Here is a 24,913-nt window from a genome sequence, read left to right as displayed (position 1 = left end):
CTTTAGTCTGTGTGCATTCACGGACAGATTTAACAGTTACTGCCGTTGATCGTCATTTACTCTAATGATTAGGCTTTATGTATCTGTTCAGACATTTTGTAGGACTTGTAGGGCGTGTGATCAGCTCGGTACAAGGTCCTTACCTACACATGATAGCACAACACAGAGAAATGCCGACAAACATCCATACCTCGCATGAGGTTCTAATCCACGTCCCTAGTATTCGAACGGACAGAACCCATGCCTTAGATGGCGCGGTGAGTTATCGACGTGTTTGGTAATTATGGTGCGTTGTTGAGAAGCATGGAGAATGCAGTTTTATTGAGGATTTATTTCGTAAGTAGCGAACACCCTGTTGAAATTATATTTGTTAGATCCGTACCTAATTCCTTAGAAAGTAGCTTCTTACTCTAATAACTACCAATCAGTACAACTCAGAATTAAATAGACGAAAGACAGAATTTAAAAACTTTTCTGTATTAAATGGAGATTTAGCTCTTGCTTATTTAGGCAATAACATCACTGCTATTTCGGAGCACTTTTTAGCACCGCCACACTAATTAAGAAAGTGTATGGAGAGAGTCTTCCTGTGTGTGTGTGTGTGTTTGTTTCTGTACATTACATTAATAAAGCAGTTTCATGCCCAGGAAATGAAGGTGCCATGTTAGCAACGAAGTTCTTAAGTCTTCACTGGAGATCGAAACTTACCCAAAATGTAGACTTTATGGATCGCGAAGATTAAAGGAGGAAATTTTCAATGGATTTTTAACTCCTGTTTTTTTTCTCGGATTTGCTGTTTAGCACTGTCGAAGTGACAATCGCCATTTCAGATACATCAGAGTCGAATGTGTTATTTTGTTGCAAACCAGTAGGCTTATACGGATAGAGTGTACTCAAATAAGCTTCCATCTTATTATCTTCATAGAATGTAAATTCAAGTAGCCGTACTCTCTATTTTACTTATCTCACAGTCGTAATGTGTCGATCTGATACATAACAGGCGATTAGTGGGTTCAGATAATTTATTTCAGATCGGAACACTTGACTTTACTGAACTGGTCTGTAAAGACATCTGTGTTTTCCTTTTTAAGAAAGAAATCCATTATGTGTAAACTAATTCTCATTCCATGATGAATAGGTAGTATGTTTCAGATATTCAGATGGGCATATCATCATTATTTACAGGATACCAATAATATACTAAACGACTAATGTCATTACCACCTTCTTGGCTATCATCCGGTGAATGAATATTTTTGCTCGGTTCCTCTTTACATTGTCATGTAATGCTCCGGATCTTTGTCTCCGCTCCCTGTCTACATCCTCGTGGTGGCTAGAGTCGTGACTACTTATAGCTTTCCTTTATATGAGTTCCATTGGATTATGAAAAATATTTGTAGCGTAATAACCTGGCGAGTGTGTTTACATATTTGCATGAAAAGCCCGCCTTCTGCTGCAGTATAACAGTGGGGTTTAGGTTATAATGCATGTAACATAATGTTATATATCAGCTTCGATCTGTCATATTCCGGACAGTAATGTCGCCAGGAAAATGTGATTATGTTTGTGTTTTATTAGTTTATTTCTGTTATTATTATTGCTGTACAAGTCGTAAAAGCCCGGTCATAAAATAGGTGGTTACAAGAGTTCGACTCCCAGACATTTACAGACCGGTCATAGGGCCCATCCAGTGGGTACCGGGGATAAAGCTCGCTTGCTGCCTCCATCATGAGAGCGATCGCCCTGATGATGGAAGCAGCAAGGACGTCTGAAACGTCGGTAAACTTCTACCAGACTACACAACAACCCAGAAGACAGCCAACTTCAGATTCACCTCCGTGAAGACCTTAAATTCTACTTTGTCATTCCGTTGTTTATTTTTCGGTACTGTATAACGCTTGCACTTGGCAGAGCGTCATGAAATAAACCAAGAAGTATTGGTAGGTGTATATAAAGTAAAAGTGTTTATTTGTGTTGTATTAATGGTGTTATTAAAACTTGTGACGAGTGTTTTGCAAACAGTGTGCGTTTTTCATCACCGCCCATTATCCTATTCATTTTCATAATCCCTCCAGCTTCGGCGTTCTGCCTGGGAAGTAATTCCCAGAATTCAACAACCACGGGGATTTGTTTACAGTGTTGTATAAAATTAGCCATTTAATGCCAACTGATATGATATATGCGACACAGTCAAATTGTCTGCCAGACAAATTGAAGACTTTGGTACGGAAAGGAGGGTAAGTGACTTCATTAGGTTTTTCTCAGGAAGGACGAAAACTGATTTAAGTAGTCAGAATTACATGCAGGCCTTTCGTTAATGTGTTTATTCCTTTCTTCAACACGCATGCGGATTCATCAATCTGTTTTACCGTAACATCGGGCTGTCGTTTTCACTGTTTTAATAACAAATAACATGACTTAACCATTTCGGAGTTATTCAACTTTTGCCCCAAGTATTCAGTTTGTTTCTTCGTTTACATAACAACGCCTTTTGATTAACCGCATTGTTTTCTTTCTTCATCGTAATATCAGTGTTCTGTGACGACATAATTACGTAACTAAAACTGGAAGTCGCCATAAAGCTTCTTTCTCCCACTGATGGGTTTCTTAAGAGGCTTAATAATCTCGTGGAGAGTTTTTGTATTGGACGTTACTCTAGTCCCTTACTTTCCTTCTGTGTTATAAAACATTGTTCTGTCTGGAATATTATAAAATCCTTGTCTCGTGTTGCTAACGAAACAAATTTAATTGTGCACAGTGAAATTTATATTTGTATGTAGATATTTATGTGGGGTTTATTTAACGACAATGTCTATGTCTCAGGCCATATGGAGTCGGATGATAAGGTAATTGATGAATTGGAAAAGTTGTAGAAGAAAGTGGTACTCTCCTAATTTAATATAAAATTCCGTGTGTGCTTGGAAGGACTGAGGAAAGACCCAAAAATCCTCAGTAGGGTAGCTTTTCTCCGGGCTGAGATGACACCGCGACCTCCCGAATACATAGCAAGAGTTTTAATCACTATACCCTGACGTTTGGTTTATTGGTTAGTGAAGACTTTCATCCACGTTATTTGTTATCAAACGTGCAGTTTTTCGTAGCATTTTTTTCTCACGGCATATTTATGCACTGAAATATTCGTAAGTAACGTGCAGATACTGTCCGAGTCTCTCTCTTTGTGTATGTCTGAGAGTGATTTGAAACGCAGCTTTGTTCTTACAACCATCATAAATACGAGAGAATAACTTTGAAACAAGAAGTTCTGATTGGAACTTATGGCGCCTGGTTTCCTTGAAGTGCCTCTTTCTTTACGGCGAGTCTAACAGATAAAAACATTTCATGCAAAATTCCTAAGTAGTCCGATCTTTGTGGTCTGCCTGCATACAAAATGGTACTGCTTGTATTCTCTGACCTGTCGCCTTCATGCCGAAAGCGAAGTCTGTATTTTGCATGGCCACCTTGTTATAATTTTTTCTCGGTTGTTGCACCGTGTAGTTAGGTAGTTTTGCCGAGCTTTCAGAGGTGATTGCTGCCTCCATCATCAGGGCGATTAACGTCTGTGAATTTCCGTCAGGCGCAGCATCCCAAATAGACAGCCATCTTCAAACTCTCCGCCGTGAGAACCTTAAATCTCACTGTGTGTCTAATTAGGTCAGCTTGAATATAAAATAACATAATGGTCATCTTAATAAAGTATTGACAGATTTCTTTAGTAATGTATAGTGGGTAGCCGTTGCTTATCAAGATCATCCGATGTTTATTTACAAGTTTATTCTCTGTAGTTGACAGTCCACATGAAATTCACTGTTAAACGTTTTGAAGAAGCCACTTGGCATCCGATGGTATCCGCTTACATCGCTCCAAAAGCAAATAAGCAGTCTGGTAAACACAAACACTGCATAATATTGTGCTGTAATAATATATGATCGGGCAGGGAAATTTTTTATATTCGGGTTCTGCCATTGAAATGCGTGGACTTACTGAGGTTGCTTTTGCTTTCTAACAACTCCCAGACTAATGTTGGGATAGTACTTTCAAATAGGCCAACACTGGTTTGTTTTTGACGTAAATACGTCTATATTTTAGGGCCAGTGTCATTCGGCAAAAAGTGAAACGAAAAAGTGAAAGGAAAAAGTGTAACTGCATTGTTATGTTAATTGTTTACGTCAATTGTATACTCGGTATTATTGTTACCTAGCAAACGTCAATTGTTTACTCGGCATTGTTACCTAGGAAACGTTATCTGTTTACTTAGCATTGTTGTTACCTATAAATTTATTTATAACTTGTGTTGGGCAAGGCCGTGGTCTAGGCAACACGGAGTTTTCCTCCGGGGCTTTCCCGGTTTCTCCGTGGTATCCAAACAATTACTCCATTCACACACAGAAGAAGGCAATGGCAAACCACTTCTGGATCATCTGCCAAGAACGTATATGAACAGGTCCCAGTCCGAGAAAAGGATGGAAGGATCCTGTTCATATGGACCTGTCGTCAGACAGAACACTAAATAATAATAATAATAATAACCTTACCTTACCTTACATTACTTTACATTACATTCAGCTACCACAGACCCATCTTAAGCGTAACTAATTCAAGTTAAATAAGCAAAGTCTTAACCAAACTTTACTCATTGTAAAGCGGGTATAAAGGAAATATTTAGAATAAAGCCAATATATAAACTTCCTTTCCGTATAGACGTATTTACGTCTAATTCTCCGGAACCGTGGTTCCACTATCACTTTTTGTCACTCCCGATTCAGAATGCATAATATTTTTTTTCCTTCAGTGCTATAGGCTAATATAAAACTGTTAAAACGTCGTTAAGGGACCAAGCAGCAATACCGTTAGTGATCCCGCAAATATCTTCCTGAAACTTCGATTGTTAAACTTGGGCTGTCTGTTGGAGGTGCTGAACTGAAAGTAGAATACAACGTCGTGCTGTTTCCATGGAGATCACGAGAAAAGCAGCAGAGCGAAGGTCTGTGAAAGTGTTATTACAGAGACAATCGAAAGTCGCTTTTTCGTCGAATCTTACATGTTCACCTTGAAGAAGCTCCAATGCCATTATAACTGTTTTAAAGCGTTGTTCATTGTGATGCAATTCCTTCAGTACCGTAACCTGAATTCCAGTAAATGTCATCAGTAGTGTTCTGTTACACAACGGGGAGATCTGGACCGCCTCATTGCAGCCACAGCCACACGTCACGGCCCTCTGAAAGGAAGAAACGAAAGGGAAATGAATGAGTTGCACAAATCACCTGTTGTTAATTATTAGCCCCCATAGTTCAGTTACAAAAGTGAATGGCTCTCGGCTTTGTGAACGGTGTTCTGTTTCCGGTAGGGACAGGGATCTGTCTCTTCGCCGCTACGTCCAGACCGGCTCGAGGGTCCTCCTGTCCAGTGGATACCGGGGATCATTCCTTGACGTAGCGCGAAGCTGACCACTCGCCTAGCTTTACTGTTTGACAAGAAAATGAACTATTTTTACCATTATTATTTGAGTTACTTATTATTTGAAGTAAGGGTCTATAAGTTCGTCGCATATTTCACAATTAATTTGAATATAATTATGTTTCTTTCTGATTTTTAATCTCTATACGGCGTACTCCAATATATGATCTTATATTGGCGGGTTTTATATGGTACAATTTCGTTTGTGCTTCTAAGAACTACATAATTGAGGGATTTTCCCATGTTTCGCTGTAGGCCTTTTTCGTTTTGTAAGAATTGTCCATCAGATGTGTTACAGACTACTGTTGACGTCGTTTTATGCTTTAGTAAGATTGTTTTATCAACTCTTAATACTTATTATCTTTCTGTCAGTCGTATATCCTTTATCAGTAGCAAAACCTTCCTGATTATTTGGATCAAGGTATCTTTTTTATTGCTACTATGTGTTTGTTGTGCATTTCTTTTCACTTCTCCCCATGTGCCGTTTCTGTAATTGGACCCAAAGCAGTTGAATCATCACATTAATACAACATCGAATTATCATTACTCATCTTTGAAGGAACTGTTTCTGCTTTCCCTTTTGCTCAACTTTGCATTGGCTTTTGGTTCACCCACTTTAAATCTGGGCCACTGAAAGTGACTGGAATGCGAGATCTTCTTCCTTGCTTATAACAGGTTATTGAACTCGACGAAATTCTGTCTCGTGCGATCGAACCCAGATCTCCTTGTAGGAAAACATATCGTGCTGGGATCCGAATCGCCCTGTAAGAAGAACGGTCTTTTCTAATTTTGTGTTCGTTGTTAATTTTGGTGTTACTGGCTCTTGTAGTTGAATAAAGAAAGTTTTTTATGTGCGGATAATGTAACGTGTGGGGCAGACATGAAACTCATACAATATTTTGGACGTAAAACCTGAAAGGAAGGGGCATGTCAAAGAACCTTGGTCGTTGATTGAAGGAGAATATGAATTAGGCGAAGAGATTTGAGGTTTGGATTATGCTTTCCTGGTTTGTGACGTCGTACAGTCTTGCACGAGGGTTAGAAATGTTTCGGAGGAAAAAAACTTCATCTTCAGGATACACTACAGACGACTTGACGTGGTTAAAATTTGAAATTTCTTTGGGAAATTATAGATTCGCATACAAGTTGTGGTAATTAATTTCAATGCCCTGTAGATTGTGGTATTTAAATACACTGAAGACGGCGCTGATACGTCCCTTCGAACGTTGATAACTACATATAGAACCACACGGTATAAGAATCAAGAATTGCACGTTCGAGAACAAAATTGAAACGAATTTTGGATAAATATTTTGTAAATATGTGAAGTGGATTAAATTGTTTAAGGATACTGCCTAATATCGGGTTTTTGTGATTCAGTAATGATTTTTTTTGTTTAGTAGAAAATTTATAATTTTTAATTATTGGAGGAAACGTGTAAATTAATTTAGTTAGTTTGTCAGTACGTTTTCTAGTTGTCGTTGGCTTCTGACACAGAATTAGTTGCCGCTGCGATGACCTGTGTCATTCTGGTCTAATTTGGGCTGCACGTACGAGCAGTACTGTACTGGTGAATGTTGTTACCACATGAAATTACCGCGATGCACTTTGCTATGTAAACAAGGTTTCCTTACCTTTCTATAGGTCTATCGTCACGCTTCTGCCTCATTTACTTTTGTTTTCAAATGCTTTTCATTTCAGACTCTCATATTTACCTCGCCATAAATCTGCAGTAAAAGTGAAGGTAAAGTTGTTTCTTTGTCCAGTCACCACGCCATATAATTGTATAACGGACGTGGGGGCCTATATCCATGCTTTCTGCATCTCTGAACTAAATTCATATCAGCTTGACGTTCCGGTCGCTCGGCCGCCTAAAAGATCCCGCTGCGCCCATTAGCTAGGAGGTGGATGGAGAAAAATTCTACCGCTCTTGCCTGAATTAAAATTGCACCCTTCCAGTTCGGAGCCATATTTTACGAAAGTTATTGATACCACATAAAGTGGAAACGTCTTAGGAAGAAGATTGATTTGTTGGTCTATGTATATGCTGTATGTTGCAGGTACAGAGGCGTGACAGAGAAACGGGAGGGGATAGAAGTTTCTTTGGTGCTTTTACACAAAAATATACCAGTATTTTTTCCAGAATGGCAGTGTTTAATTTCACGTGTAAAAGCCATCAGAACATCTTTCTTACTACAGTGTAATTATTTTAAAAAATACGTTTCTAACTGAAGATATCTGTCTTCTGGGTTGTTGCACCGTGTAGTCTGGTAGAAGTTTACTGACGTTTCAGAGGTCCTTGCTGCATCCATCATTAGGGTGGTCTCCCCGATTATGGAGGCAGCAAGCACGTTTCTTCTAACTGTGCCCAAGGCCTGTGCTTACATACACCTTCTTCTTTTGATGGCACACAATGATACGCCGTTTTTTCTGATGTACGGCATATTTCTAAAGTTACTGCACTTAACCACAATTATTTTCTGTTATAAATATTTCGAGAGCTCATTTAGAACTTAATAAACTTTACTCCGAGATCATTCAAATGTTTGGTCGGAGATGAAGCGCCTAACTTACGATCGAGGGTATGATAATCTGCTGCTTGGTCAGGGCTCTCGCACACCTCATGGAGCGGTGATAGATGAATATGGAGCAGTGGTAGAATGACGATTAACAGGGGAATACCGAAAAACTCGGAGAGGAAACTTTCTACAGTTCCACTTCGTCCACCACGAATCTCATTTTATATCATCCAGGATTGAACCCGGATGAGAAGATTATGTTGTGGCCTGTTTTAAGGTTGCAGTAATATCTCTGCGGCTTCCTTTAGGTATTCAGGAAATCCACTAATGTTCTTAATAGACCGTTTCCCCTAAATGCAGTTGAGCGTTGTTAAATTAAGAAAGAAGCATTCTTCTTCGTGTCTGATCTCGCGGTAATTCAGAGCTGTAGGCTGCAAAATCTTTAGAAAGTGACCGAGTCATCACCAGACTTAATGTCAGTCAGTAATCGAGAGTGTTACAGTAATTGTGGGGAAAGTCTCCCGGTCGTTTGTTCATAGCTCGGCTATGAAACTGTATGGAATCATGGTATAATGAACTTTTGCTACGGTTCGTGGCGAGCAATAAAGCAACTCGACGTTGCGTTGCGCAGTTCATAATTTTGATGTGTTACCACCTTGTAGTCTTGATACGACTTGTAATTTAAAATATGTCATCATACAAATTAGACCCATTAATTTACAGTAATTCAACTGTTATCGTCACGCCAAAATGTTTCGTGTTGTTGCCAAGTCTTTATTTTGAAATCTCACTAAAGGAATACCGCTGATGTTCCCACAAAGGCTCCGTTTCCAGATATGATAGTATTGCTATCTATTTAATTATTTTCGTATTTATTTATTATAAGTTGATTATTGAGTAAGAATTTGGAAGAAAGGAACCTGCCGTGGCCTGATTTAAGGTACTATCCAGGCGTCCATGTCAGAGACCAAAATTACAATCGGGAAATGTCTCTTGAGAAATCTAAGCGGAGATGGATCTGATTAAAATTAATCTTATAGAAACAGGGAGAGATGATACTGACTGAATTAAGCTGGCTCAGGATAGGCTTTTGTGAAAATGGTAACGAACCTTTCAATCTCATAAAGGACAGGGAATTTGTTGACCAACTAAGCGTTTGCGGGTTTCTCAAGTAGGACTCTGCCCCGTCGATTTAATTACTACTATCGATTCTGTGGGTCAAGAAGAAGAAATATATACCTACTATATTCTGATTGGGTAACCTAAGAAAAGAGGTCACTTGTGAAAACTAGGCGGAGATGAGACTATAAAATGTAGTTGGATTTTAGGAAAACAGGTTCTGAAGGTGTGATCTGGGTGTGTGAAAAGTGCAAATTAGCTTTATATCGATGTCCTTGAAGCGCCCGAATCTCGCTTGCCACTCACGGCAGTTCACGGTTAAGTTCCTCTTGTTATGAAATCTGAAAGATAATCAGTTTGTTAACAGAAACACGTCAGAGACTAGTTTTGAGCCGAGTCGGCGGAGTTCACATCTTGGCATTTTAACCCCTTCCGCGCTACGAACGAGATTTATCGTCCAGGAACGTTGTCATTTTCAATTCTGAACCACCTTTTTGTTTAATGATGTAAAAGTACTTCTCTTCCCTTTTGTTTGTTAATTCAAATTATATGTAACCTTTGGTCATTGAAAGTTGTAAACCAGTTGGGCCTATATGAACAGCATTTTTATGAATAGAATTTAGCATAGAAGTATTTAACGATATTCTCCGACCTGTTTCCAAGGGGCCTCTTTCCTTGGAACTTCTAAACAAAATTCTTATGTGCATTTCATATTTTTACGTACATGGCAAATAGCAGCTTATTTCAGGCTTCTCGATTTAAGCTTCCTAACGCTACACAAAATAGATCAGAGATCGTTAAGCTCCATATTCTCCATTCTACTTTATTTCTTCATTTAGCGTACGTTAGGTTTGAATTATTCTCATTAACACTGCTCTGAAACTGCATAAATCTGGAGGAAGTTCTTCCCTTAAAGAGGTAGTCCAAGTTTTACACTCGTATAAACAAGTAACATAATAATGCTGTTTATTTTTAATTTATAGTTCTTGAAAATACGGAAAATAAGGTGGCATATGTTGAAGTTTAGTTAGTTAGTTAGTTCGGGCGATATATTCTTTGTTCAGAGTGAGTTTTGTGCTCAGGAACTGAAACCCTCTCCACAGCTCTGCTGTAAATTCATGCACTGCTGCTGCTGCTCAAATCGTGGAAAATGGCGTCGGCATAAAAATGAATATTAATGTGGTGTCCGCTGTCTCCCATCGCAAGTTCAATTTCGAGCAGGTGTATGAACCGAGTTTTCCAGCACGGCATTTCGGTACTTTTCCTGTCTTTGCTAGCGTCTGGTCGAACAGTTCTGTGTAATCCTTTCATCCTGAATACGATCCATTGGCCCAGGTTCTCAAATATACATAGGCCTATAAGGTATGAAATACGTACGGACTACTTCGTTTTTAGTGTAGACATGATGCAGTTTCTAACGTGTGTGTAATACCCCACCTAGGTTTGGCATTATGCCTGTGCGCACTTTGCCACACCCGAATATGGTCCTCGTAAAGAACGCCTGCACTCTACACGTATGGGCGTTTTTATAAAATGTCGAATATTTTTCTCGGGGTCCTTCATTCTTCGTCCACCATATTACAGCTTACCGATATAACCTGTGATTTTGCGTCTTATAGGCCTGTAATTGTTTACTGCGCCGTGTACCTGTAAATATCTTCGGGGTTCGTGTGAACATTGCAACGAGCCCAGAATTTTCTTGACCAGCTGAGCTGAGCGACTGTCAGCTTGTAAAGAAGGATTTTGATCGATTGAATTAATTAGGACAATTGGGTAGTCACATCTCCTTGAAAATGGAGGTATGAATTGTATCTGAAACTTCAGGAGTACAGCCTACATCTAATTGGTCCATCACCCACAAAAGTGGACGAATATCAACTGCTGCAGTGTTCAGTAATCAAGAAAATATTTAGAGATTTTGATTCTGAAGTAAACTCCACGGTGCAGAGTCGTTTTTGATGAACTGATAGTACACTTAGCTAGACAATTTCACTCTTTTTATGGAACCTGAATGTTGTTTATCAGGTTCACTAGCCCGCCATCGGCCCCTATTCTGAGCCACATGAGTTCAATCTATACTCTTAGACCTTATTTTCCTAAGGTCCATTTTAATATTGTCTTCCAATCTATTCGTGGGTCTTCCGTGGTCTCTTTCTTTCATGCTTTCCGATCAAAATTTTGTACGCTCGCTACATTCCCCGCCCATCTCAACCTCCTTGTTTTGGTCGTCTGAATAATATTTGGTGGAAAGCACAATTATGGAACCCCCTCCCCATTAGTTTCCCGTCACTTGGTCCGTCTTTGGCCCTCTCGAACATCCTTACTCCGCGTTTTCCCCTTAACGTAAGAGACGAAGTTTCTCACTCATACAAAACTGCAGGTAAAATTGTAGTTTTGAAGTAAACGCCGATTGTTTCCTTAAACATCATTAAGGCAACTGAAAGACATTTGTACCGGAGTTACTGTGTGTTTCCTTAGAAGCAGGAATCGAAGTTTAAATACTGTGGAGCCCACGTGAGGCTAATGCAGCTTAATGTCTGAAGCATTATGTGTGTTGCCCGCTACGAATTTAGAAAATCTGCCGACAGAATCTCTGAAGCTTTTCCAGAATACGTCACATCGCCTCATCGTTCAGTAGGCTTTTGAATTTCATAATCCTCTTAGCAGCACCGTCTGTAATCCTACAAAAGAAAATCGAGGTATAAAGCGTTAGTGTACAAGATGTTTCGATCTGGGACAGGAAATTTAATCATCGTTGTTTGCACGAGTTTGCTTGTTGTGAAAACGAATTATTTTTGGTTTCATTTTATATTTTATGTTATTTATATTCAGTGCATGAAGTAGACGCGTAATGGTGTGGCTGCTACAGGAACCCTGGATTATGTAAAACTGAAAATAAATCTGGAAGTAATATTGAAGAAAAAAGTGTTTTGTCTGGAAATAAGCATTGTCGGTCCCGAAGTCAGACTACTGAGACGACTGTCACATAACCGTATAGCGTTACAAGCACTGGGTTGAGTCTGTCGATATCAGAATTACTCCCCCAAGATCATTTGACTCTATAATGTTGGGCTGGTGATAAATTGGGTTGTTATTGGGAACCGGTAAACAACTGTGAGTTTGAGATAATCCTGAAATGAAAGATTACAATTCAGTAGGAATTTTATTCCGTGTTTGTTTTTTAAAACTGTCCTATCCAGTTGCTTTTTTGCGTCTTTCAAGCGAAGAAAGGTAGGGGAATACAATGTGAAAATGAAGACAAGCCTTTAATTTGATTAAGTGAAATATTCGAAGTCGTTGAATCATGTAGATGAGCTACTGCTGCCCGTGGTATCAGAGAAACAGCGTAAGTTTGAAGTGTCCTTTCGGGCCAAAGTAAAAGAGCTATTCTTCTATGTTCTTAGTGTTGCATGTACGTATGCAGTTAGAAGCCATTCGTGCGTAATGAATACCGACGGGGCGTGTGTGCAGTTCTATGATGCAAACTGTATGTCGCGTACGGTTCACTCAATTACATAAATCATGAAGTAAGCTGGAATGCCCTTTCCTTTCTGTCGCTAACTTCATATCTTTGTTTCTCTTTGAATTCACACGAAATGCGGAAATGTGTAACACTAATGGTACTCAAAATTCGTCTTGTATTTTACCACAAGCTCTTAACATTAAGCCATACAGATATATCTGCAGTGCGGTTAGACTCAACAGTTTATTCAAATTTTTCAAACATGTTATTTCTTTGCATATTTATTTCTGGTTTATTTAATGATGGTGTCATTATCTCAGGCTGTATAAAATTGAATGATGGATTCATTAACGAATTGGAAAGTATTTGGAACGGAGATGTGATTTTATTCAGTGTATAATACCGGAATTTCCCTGGAGGGACTTGGAGAATATCAATTAGGATAGCCGATCTCCGGGCTGAGATTTGAACCTGGGACCTCCCGAAGACGAAACACGACCTGTGACCATTCGGCCGCTGCGTTTCGTAATGGTTTGAAAATCGTTCTGTTTTGCAGCTTCATAATATATAAGTTAAAATACCTTACACGAATAAAATTTACAACTGTTGTAATAAAATTTACTGTTGTGGTTCTTTTTCTCTTTTTTTAATGCTGAAGGGAAGCCATGTGCTTCACTCTTTCGTTTTCTGGTTTCTACAGCAAGCAGAATATTGCTTCCTGTCCTTATATACAGTTACATAGCCTATGTTTAATGGAAAATCTATCGCTTTAAGTCCAGTGTAATTGATTGCCATTCTATTCCCGCAGAGCATTTTCCGAGAATTGGTAACCTGAATTTAAATGCATTGTTGGTTACCTATAAATTCTTCGTCAGAAAAAGTTTGATGTGATTGATAGCAACAGGATAACGCGTCATATTGGGAGCAATGGACAGGTTAGCATCTCACTCTGTCAGCGGAAGTGAAACTTTAATGCAATTTTCTCGTACTCACAACTGTGACGCGTTTCAGGTTTACCAGTCGACTTAGCTTCGCTGCTGAAGATCAATGGCTCAGACCCCAGTAATATTTGTATCTTTCCCTTCGATTGCTTTTAGGTGTTCTGCTTCGTTGGCCTTTCTTGCCTTACCTTTAATTGTTTACGCAAACGAGCCTCAAGCGATCGAGTCATGGCGATATATTGCGTCTTGTGTGCATAAAATACAACAACTAAAATTTCGTGCAGGCCAAGGTAAATGTTGGATTTGATGTTTGTTCTAATGGTCCTGAATAATCAGTACAGCTGAGTCGACTTTAAATTTCTTAACCTGATTCATATTCTTGAGGCCCCGGTTTGAATGTCCGGTCAGAGACCGGTTATTCTGGATTTTTTCTTGCATTTTCTTGGTCTGTCCTTTAAAATTTTGAGATGGTGACTAGGCCCACGTCTTTTCATCCCCTTCTATTTATAATAGTGCATCATCTTGCATCTCTTCCGGCATTGTACAAGCGTATTCTGATGCTCTCAAGATTTGTTACAACTGTTTAGCATAATGCTTTAGGGGCTCTCGTTGACCTTAGTTTATGATAAATTGAAGTTACTTACTGTCTAATATTTTGTAGTCTGCCTGTTAAGAATAATTAATAGGAAGGAATATGGAATGAAGACGTCGTGGATTACTTTAAGGTACCAATCCAACATTTCCTTTTAAGGACTAAGACCTCTTTTATAGCAGACTTCTGGGCCGACATTAGAATCTGGTATCTTGTGAATGCTAGTTGGACACTTTACCGCTGTAATAATCTGCTCTGACGTATTCAATAAAACTGTGGTACACCTCAGTTATGATTGTCAATATCGTATTTACCACAAGGGGTATTCAAGCGAGCGTGTTTTCGTTTTTGCAGAACGAACTGGCTTCGAGTATAACTAAATGAAGCAGATAAAGCGACGTCCTGATGCAGCGCGATTAAAGGGTACGCCGCCCTGCTGTAGGTTGGAGAAAAGGCATGGCAGACTAAATGTCATCGCCACTACGCGAAGGAGTTTTAATAATACAGGTCAAGCAAACCCCGGCTTGTAACAGGATTTATTTTGTGTGTAGCGACGTGTTTTCTACCAGAAAGTGTAACTGAATATACGGGCCTCTATGCGGATTTTGTTACTTAATTACTTTTCCGAAAAATCAGTCAAGAAAGGTGGCAAGATTAGTTGTCAAGTTTGCAAAACTTGGTATCTTATGTGTGGCTTTTTTGTCATTACACAGTGGGGAGCTTTATCATTTCTGCTTTTGTTTAGATCAAGAAGGATGAGATAGACGAGGCATGTAACACGCATAAGAGATACAGTAAATTTACACCGTATTTCTGTTGTGAAACTTGAAGAAGAAAACAGTAGGGAGACCTAAGGGTACATGGGAGTATTTGTTGAAATGGGTCGGAATAGAATGTAAATATGTACATTTGATTCAACTGGCACAGGATATATTCCAGTAGTGGTCTTTTGCGATCACGGTTTCCATAAAAGTGAGATAATTCTTGTCGATTGTGATCTTCTTGGATGTGACTCTTGTGCAGCCACTTAAACGTCTATACGGTGTCACGACCCAGAAGATCACAATGACGTCGATGACATTTTCACCGTCGTGAGAATCTCAAGTCTTGAACAAGGCGTCTTGACCGACTGCTCCGGGAAGGGTCTCTACTGCGTAATTAGTTCCTGAATGCGTAGATGCTGTCCGAGCCTATGGAATTTATTTTTTAATACAATGTAGCAGTGGGCCATTAATCACGCATTTAGGACCGTTCTCTGTTACACCACATTTGTAGTCCTTTTTCGTTTAAAAAGTGTATCGCTGAAATAAATGTTCTGAAACGTTTCCATCTGTTGACATTCTTCAGTTAGGTTTGAACTCGTCTTTACGACACGTGGGAGCCAATAGCAATGCCACGTCACAACTAATGGTTTTCCGCGCCTGACATCTGTCAATTGTTACGCCCTCTAACAACGTGATCACAAGCCTCTTGCGTGCTTTTTCTGACGCATTCCTAAATTTTGGAGAATTCTGTTTATACCCCACATGTTCTCCATTCTTATTAACAAAATTTGATTCAGACCGGGTTTTTCTTTTTGCATTTTCAGTGACGTTGTTCGGACGAAAACTGTCCGATTTTCGTTACATTCCTTTAATATTCTTTGTATAAAGATGGCATTCTGAATCCGGTCCGGATTAGATTTTGGAAATAATTTCATATTCTGGCCCTACGGACTACTGAGTAAAGGCGAATCGGGCTGGGAATGCTGTGTCGGCCGGTGAGTGTTCTCATTGTTTAAGGACTCATCGTCATCAAACAGTTGGTCCGGCCACAGTTGTCCCGCAGTCTCTTCAAAGGCCGAGTTTAATTCCTTGTTCCAGTAGGTCTGCAGTTCATTGTTTGCGTCTGCAGTAGCGAATGCATTTGTCTTGGTTAGGCCTAATGCTGTTTCAGTTTTTTACTCCTTCGAAAGTTTCTGCTTCTTTTTTATTCTCTCCACTTATATTTTACATTTCGCAGTTGTGACTTTCTAATTATCGCCGATAAATTTCCCTCATTTCCTTCACAAGCATTGCAAAACAAATATCAGTCTCTTGAGGAAGTAGCGTTTTAGGCTGTTTCTCTTTCCCCCCCCCCCCCCCCCCCCCCATGTTTGAAAATTATCGCCGCGTTTCCCTCATTTAATCTAGTTTCTTGAAATAATTTATGTGATTATAATTTAATTAGGTAATTTTGTTATCGTAGGGTTTGCATCGGAAGAGACTATTAGTGTGATAGGAACTTGAACTGCTTCTTGCGGCTTCGTTCCGAGGGCTGCTTGGAGTAACGTAGCGTAATGCACCGATTGTATGTGTATCTTGAAGTTGTCAGTGCGTTAAGATTCTGTTTTTGTCCTCTACAAAAGCTTACTTTACGATAGCGTGTTATCTAAACAGGGGTATGTTCGCAGTGGACGAGTGGTTTAACGCTGAGGACGCGGTTTAAAATCTCCCAGGCCATTAATTTTTTTTTTTACCAGCCTTCGTATTCTTGCCATTTTGAAGAATCTGACGTGGTTTGGCCCCATGCTGCTGAAAACTGTTGAAGAACTGTGGGAAGTCTGGAAATGAACGCGTGTGAAAATATGAATTCATTATACGACAGGAACAAAAATCAAAATGATTTTTTCAAAGATGGTTTATTATCTCAAAAATGTTAGATTATGTAAACTGTATATCTAATCTAAACGTCATTAATTGACTCTTTCGTTCGACATGATATAAGGCCAGTATCTTCTATTACTTCCTCAACGCGATGTCTGAAACCAATTCTTTGCATGTCCTTTGCTCTGCTACGGTAAATGCAGGGAGATGGCTAGGTCTGTGCCATAAGTTTCGATATAGAGGGTCCTAGTAGCCGCCTTCACCTTCAGACAGTGGTTCGAGTCCCACGCCGGGCGTGGATACTCTTAAGCATACATATTTTTCGTGTGATGGTGGAGACGCTGTGTTGCGATGCTATCTTGAGCTACTGACAGCGCTGTTAAATAAACCGTACATGGAATAATAAAAAGCAGAGGCTCTTTTCCCGAGGGTAAAGCAACAATGGCGTTAAGTCGACCTATCTCCTTCATCGATACGGAAGTTAAGAATGCGTGGAGTTATACCTCCTCCTCGTCCGCATTACGTATTCATGGTGGGTAAGCAAAGCGACGGCTATAAAACTGACGTCTTCGTCACTTCACCCTGAAAACTTTCCTCCCAAACGTCAGTAACCACCACGCTGCGTCACAACCCAGAAGACGACGATAGGCGATCGCGTCATTTATCACCCTCTAGCAAATCGTACGTGCGACACGATAATTAGGCCTATAATGGTCAAGCTTGATGTACTTCTAATTACCATACCATCTCATATTAGCTAAGATCTCTGCAGTTGATACAGTGTTGTTAAAATCCACTCACGTGCCCTCTTGGAGTGAGTATTCGATCTGTATGTACTTAAGTAGTTAAGTCTTTGCCTCGATCTATATGCAACTAATTAAGTTTCTCCCTTGGTTTCATTCAACGACGCTCAGAATTCTGCTGTCAAATTCAGTAAAGAATGAAGTTAACGCAAGTCCGGCTCTTTGTTGTTAATTTATTCAGCAGTATTCTAAATTTATAAGTTCTGCTGTTGCGTCTAAGAGAGAGCGTGGTTTCCCAATTAATCGCCAATCCATCAGGGAAGTTGGTCTAGCTCATTTCTGAATGGGATTATTAAATTAGGAGCGATGTTTGGCAACAGTTCTGTGATTATAACACGGAGGATATCTGTACGCGGTATAAAACGTCTTACGTATTCTTTTGATGTCATTCTGTCCTGAATTTCATTTACTGGACGTATTGGAAATTTTGTTTTAATTACTAAATATGAATACGACTACAAGCTTTTGCTGGAAATGAATCTTTGGGGTCCATAAGATAGTGGGAGGTTTTAAAACGACGGAGTGAATTTTGAGATGTCTCAATTTTATTTGAGCTTTTGAGACGAGACTCGAAGTTGGGTCTCTGATGCATAGCGCCGCCACTGTACATGCGGCTGATAAGCTAATTACACCACAAGGTGATCTAAATGCAAATTGGTTTTCCATATTGACCGTTGAGGGCGTGGCAGTGCAGTTACACACAGCCAACATTAAGCCGGGAGATACGGCCGGTAGAACGTGTTTTGATTTCCTTTTGTTCGTCATTGACATTGGCTTTCTGGCAAAACCGAAGTCGTAATGAGACCGAGAACTATGAATGCATGTTTAGTCAGCATGTTTGAGACCAAAAGGGACAGGAAGCCATGCGCAACAATCCTTCTTTCTTTCTTTCACGCTTGAACCTGTTTAATTTTTCCTTGGGTTCTATCATTCGTTTCCTTGTTCCTTGATGACGGTTCGGTGACAGTAATCTCTGCACAAGACGGTTATGTCCAGAGCGATTTTTGAACTCGCGAACACAAGAACCAGCGGACTGAACTGGAGTGATTCATGCGAACAACAATCGATCGTCCATTAGCGAGAACGTCGCTAATCGGATATCTTCAGCTTGGTACAGTTTTAACAAAGTTTCTGCTACGTTGTGGACTGCCTCACGAAAGCGTAACAGGTACTTACATGAGCAAATATAGACTTATGTGTAGCCAGTCTTTCGGGAAATATCTGGGGGAAATTTCGAGAATTATCTTCTGGAAAATACGGTGATTATTTGGTCTGTTGGTTACTTCGGGTGGTTTTTGGTCCTGGAACTATTGTCTTTAAGATGATCTATTAAAAACCTAATTCAACATAACAGTACACTGTCAGTTTAGTTATAATGTGCTATTTATTCAACAAATTTAGGTTTTTCAAGCCATGGAAATGACTGTCTTCAGGGTTGGTGCGCCATGTATTCTGGTAGAAGTTTACCAAAATTTCAGAGGTTCCGGCAGCAAGAACCTTTGAAACGTCGGTAAACTAGCAGACTCCACGGCGCTACAACCCAGAAGACATCCGTCTTGTTATTGTTGTTGCTTTGCTTGCCGAATGTTTATGAATTTGGAAGTTTGTAGACGGAAATGGTCGTTGCCAGTTTTAATATTTACGGTTAATTCCAGAATTTGTCTAAAGGTCTATGGAAAATTGTGAGAATTCTTATAGTTGTCCGTGTAGGGGGCCAAGATGAAATCAGAGGACTTCCCCGAAAACGAAGGACGAGTGTTAACCACTGTACTCTGATGTTTGTTGGAACGAATGAATGAATGCTTATGGCATGCCGCGTCACCATGGGCTGCTCTCATGTGGCAACCTGCATAATCCTGTGGATAAAGCCGCTTTGTTAATTGCACATAGTTTTGTGTTTCGTGGTTTTACTCATTAACTCGAATGCGCATTAAGCACAGTTGCGAAAGTCCGTGTCTGTCGATTCACTTGATAGAATGTGTTTAGTTTGCACGTAGGAAATGACCACGTGTTGTTGCGCGTTGTAATGTTTCACAGTTGAGGAATATGTCGCATTTCAAGAAAGAATAATACAGAGTTTCTGCATCGTATTGTTGATTGGAAGGATGTGAAAGGACGGGTATATATCTACCTACAAATTCACACGGCATTAGTTTGGTACCAAAAAGACGAACATCGATAACGAATATTGATGGTTTGCAGAGTGAATATTTTAGTGCAATATGTCATGTAATGTTACTCTTCTTGATTTGTGGGTTATTTAGGGTAAAGTTAAATTAAGAATTAACTTGGAACAAACTGAGAATTAAGTTACACTGAATCATATCTCAACTGGTTATTGATGATGAACATCTGAAAGCGATAAAATATTTAGCAATATCCTTGTTTCACTTTTGTATTTGCGGAATTAACTTTGAAGATGATTGTAATTCCGGGCTTCAAGAAACACATTCAGATTCTCTGTTACAAAGATCAGCTGGTTCATGGTTTTTGGAGAAACAGTCACAGTTTATTCTGATAATGAAAGTATATTAGCCCTTACAACCCAGTGGTAACTATATATACCACATACTTTAACAATCAGTAACTGCAATTTACCACAGAATGTATTTATGGGTTTCGTATGATTTTCAGAACTAACAGCGATTATTTCCGTCCCCAACATTAACCAACTGATATTTTGTGATGCGGACGCATTGTGTTTTATTTGAAGTAGAAATTGAATTTTTAAATATTGTTCAGATTAGACTCATACTTCAGAGGTTTCTTATAATCGAGTGCTCTGTTGAGTAGTAAAACAAATGAGTCTCCATTTGCGCTGTCTCCGCGTACCAGCCATCATAACAATAAATTTACACTCTAAGCTGGAAAATGAAACATTTTCCGCAGGAATGGCTGTAAGATTTTCCACTAGTTTGAAATTTGGTTTGTTATTCCTCTCTGTGTGCCTTATTGTATTGTAGAAAACATAAAATTCTTCTGCTCTGTTCACCGCTACCGGTTATATTAGCTTTGTGCAGTGTCTTATTTAAATCTGGACCTGACTCCGCTCTCTGAGGTCTGAGGTTTATATCCTAGCTACATTATGCCGGATAAAATGAACAAGTAGAATAAATATGTGGAGTCTCCATTTTCGACGTACCGAATCGTGGAAATTTGTACAGGCCACCTGCTACTGAAGTTTGGACTAGGTAATTTGTACGAACAAATAATAATTAACCCGCCATTTTCTTTGTGGACAGCGACAGTCAGCTTGTGTAATCATTGTTATTAGTAACACGGGCACATACACAACGCATTCAAGTAGATACGTTTAATTAGCGTGTCGAATGAAAAATTAGATAGTGACTTATGTTTCATTTGGCTTATTTCCTGCTTCGAAATTAAACACGTCAGTATCACGGAGTGTAGGTTTTTCAAAAGCTTTCTCAACGCCAGCACGGCTCTTATGATCTGTTTCGTGATTAGGATTTCTCATAGAGTAATCCCGTTGCAGTAATTGCAGTCCCCAGAATCAGTTTCTCGTAATTTTGTGGCTAGATTGGTCTAATGCCTCATATAGCGCCCCCGCGTTTATATTAAGAATGAAAGTATTCATTCGATACAACACACACGAGTGTTTTTCAAATGCGTTCTTTGCAATTTTGCCTTGTTGTTCGTACATTTATCGTTTCAAAGCTAATCACTTTGGGTTTCACGCTGTGTGTGCCGGCCACTTATTATTTCCCTGCATTTCGTTACATATTTATCATGTCGAAACATGTTCCAAATAAAAGTTTTGTATCTCAAACCGATCTGTAAATGATGGTCTGTACAAATTGCTATTTATATTGAATAAAAATTTACTTGTATATTATCCATCGTCTAGTAATAAAACGTAAAAAACGTAAAACGACGTTTCGGAGATGGGGCTCTATCTCCGTCTTCAGGTTCCTACTCAGTTGGGCCCACTAGATAGAGCTAATCCCTATCTCCGGACAAATTAAATAGAGCCCCATCTCCGAAACGTCGTTTTACGTTTTTTACGTTTTATTACTAGACGATGGATAATATCCAAGTAAATTTTTATTCAATTGACTTTTCACCATCATCAAGAAGTTTTAGATTTGCTATTTATATGATGAATAGTTTTTCTTTTGTGAAATGTTGGCTTCTTGGAAAGTAAGGGTCATTATTGGCAGACACGAAAATTAAATTCGGGGACAGCGTTTAGTGCCACATGCAACTAAATTGGTCGAGTGCTTTCGAAGATGACGTACGGATCATCAGCCAGACACGACCTTCCTCTTATGCTTTAATTTTATGTTTTTTGTTCGAAGAACATGTAAATATTTTCTGTAATCATTCGGCATGTTCAGTGCAGATATGAAGTACTGAATCTTCATACTCACCGCTGTGAAAACCTCAAATCATACTTACTGAATCTTAGTTTACTCGTATCCAGCTTTCGGAGGGGTGGACCTACAGGCACACAGGAGTGATTCCTCGGGCGACATACAAACAGGCTTATTATTAATGAATTTTGGGCTCCATATATGCGGAGAATTTCTTGACAAGCTGAACATACAGCTTCTTAAGGACTCTGCACCTTGGAGTTAATGGTCTGTAGTACACATTTTCTTAATACTGAAAATCATATACCGGAACTGGCTATAAAATGAATGACCCCAGTACATGATAAAGGCAGGAAATGCTGTGTCGGTATGTGATGATGATGATTCATGGCCATGAGATGCTTTCGCGTTTTGACGTGGGTTTTGTTTAAGTTCTTGTAGCAGGCCTGTGTATATTTGGACCTGTAGGAAAATCTGAGCTACTTTGTCAACTCCTACACGCCTCAACCAGGTGTGAAACTCACATTCATTAATTTTAGGACGTCGTGTCGCTCCATTAATGAACTCAAATTAAGTTGACACTTTTTTCAGATGGCGATATTGTTATCAGACAGAGCGCGTCTTGTCTCAACAGCGCACTGCTCGATTATCGATCATCTGCACTGCCCCTCTCTTTAGTTTCCTCCGACATACACGAATTTATATTTCACAAGCATTGAATGTTACTAGTTAACTTTTGTCATGGAAAGGGTTAAAACGCTTCAGACGTCTCTGATTGCAGATGCATTGCCTAGGCATTATTATAGTTCGTTTCCTCCTGTAAAAATAGAGACACCAAATGAAACTAACCTTGTCCTATGAAAAATATTGTTTGTTATCAGCATGCATACTGAAGACACTCGAAACAGCAGACTGTCGTTTTTAAATTGCTACACTGCGACAGACGATGCAGTGAGTTTTTGAAAAAAGCGACATGACGAAGGAGTAGCGTCTTCTTGTTCTTCTTCTTCTTCTTCTTAATAATAATAATGACTCTATCCTTGAAGATTTTTTACATTTTTAACTTTATGGCTGCAAAAACGTCGATGAGAAGTTTATCACTGCTTTGATATGACTTCCTAATACCCGTGCGTATCTGAGAAACGGCTCGCAGTGAAATTCTGAGTGTCATGTGCAGCCCTGGGGCAACATTTGCTCACGTCTGGATTGAAGAAGCTTGTCTGAGAGAAAATAATAATAATAACAACAACAACAACAACAGTAAATAAGTAGATAAGCTACAGTGATTAATGAATCAGAATCTGTCCAAGTAATAAATTAATTAAAATACAACTTTCTTCTGCTACTAAACGTCGCGATCCTGGGTTTGAACCCGACTCTTGGTATGGAGTTTGTTTGCGTTTTTCTGTTTTACGTTGTGTAGTAGAGGCCATATTTCGATCTGATGACCCGCCCAAGGATTTCTACCAAATGTTGGAAGGAATTTATAATTTAAGAAGTATTTTTGAATCGGGACAGGCCATAATACTTAAATGCAGGAAAAGAAGAAGAGCCCACTGACGAAACGATTTGTATATATTAATATATTGATTTTTAAAGTGACAGCTTCAGGCATAGATCCTGATGGACGCAGGCTTAAACTTTTATTACCCTACTTTGTATTGATTCTGACGACGACCGACCCAAATATGTACACATCACCCCCATGCAGTCCTACTTGGCGATACGGGCGTAAATTGGGCGTTAATGTAAGAGCAGAGTGTCGCTAAGAGACCAGGCAATATTGTTGTCATGACAACGCATTAAAAATAGGATTCTGAATCTCTGCATAATATGAAAACGTTCCCATGCAACCTGTGACGTTTCTTGCTTAGAAATATAGGCTGATTCAGCTCCAGACATTTTTGTTTTTTGAGAGTGTCAATGAAAATTAATTCTACAGCTATCTCATCACTGTTAGAGCTATGATTCATCACTACAGTTACAAAACCCCACAATTTGTCCTTATCTTGAACTAGTTTAATCCAAATCACATTACTACCTGTTTTTCTAATCATAATTTAAAAAAATATATTCCAGTTGCCTCTTGTGATTCTTCACTCAAAATGTGCCCATGTCTTGTTTTTGTAAGCATTTGACAATCTTCGTACAAATTGCTGCCTTAACTATATTAGGTGAAGAGTGCAAAGCCAGTGAATTGTGACTTCACTACGTAATGATGTCTGTGGTATCTGCAAAGCAGACAGAAAATCCATATTTAATGTCCACCCACGAACAACTTAAATCACAGCTTGTGAGATTGAGTTGTCAAAACGTTTGTGAGAGAGAACTGGACGCAGTTTTTCAATACGTCAAACGCACCGAACGTCGTTGCTGCATGGTTAACATTTCTGCTTCAAATTCGGGAGACACCACTTTCAAAGCTCGACGCAGAGACCGGCTATTCTTACTGAGGATTTGCATGATTATCCCAAATTCCTCCATACAAATAGTAGGATAGTACTTTAATTTACTTCACAACTTATTCTTTCCATATGTTTTCAGTTCATTAATCATTCAGCGCTATATAGTCTGAGTTGTTGACAGCGTCGTTAAAAGACATAAATAAATAAATAAATAGAAAAAAGAAACATGGCAGGCGGCATGAATGTGTGCAGATCATTGAGTTATTCAGTTCATTGCGTTAGATTTTTCTATTTCAAAGCAATGGGATAGTTGATATGTGGATAATTTAACGACGCTGTATCAACTGAAAACATTATTTAGTATCTAATGTTGTGGAAGTATGATTATTTTGGTGTTTGTATCGGAGGTTTTCAGGGAACCTGTACTTCGAATTTAATTTCGATTGTGTTGGTTTTCTCATGTTATATGAAGCTCAGTTGGAACGAAACCTTTTCTCGTAAACGACTTGGCATACGGCAGTTATGACTTTGTGCAGTATCAATAACATTCAACAGTGCTGATCAGTGTTAAAACCCGAGATGAGTTTTATCATTAATTTCGTTTAGAGTGTCTCCAGATTTGCCGTTTGGGTGGGGAAAGATAATTTCTCATTTTCTCA

General features: G+C 39.2%; 1 protein-coding gene across 1 annotated transcript in view; it reads left to right on the top strand.

Annotated features, from left to right (window-relative positions):
• Positions 1-24,913, top strand: part of Pgant2 (polypeptide N-acetylgalactosaminyltransferase 2) — a 79,946-nt gene that overhangs the window by 18,023 nt on the left and 37,010 nt on the right. The gene's annotated exons all lie outside the window — the stretch shown is intronic.

Source organism: Zootermopsis nevadensis, unplaced genomic scaffold (genome assembly GCF_977971745.1).
Source record: "Zootermopsis nevadensis isolate Lab colony 2312 unplaced genomic scaffold, Znev_1.0 Znev_ptg000028l, whole genome shotgun sequence".
In the NCBI taxonomy this organism is placed as follows: domain Eukaryota; kingdom Metazoa; phylum Arthropoda; class Insecta; order Blattodea; family Termopsidae; genus Zootermopsis; species Zootermopsis nevadensis.
Note: the sequence above shows the minus strand (reverse complement) of the source record. Positions and strands in the feature narration are given on the sequence as shown.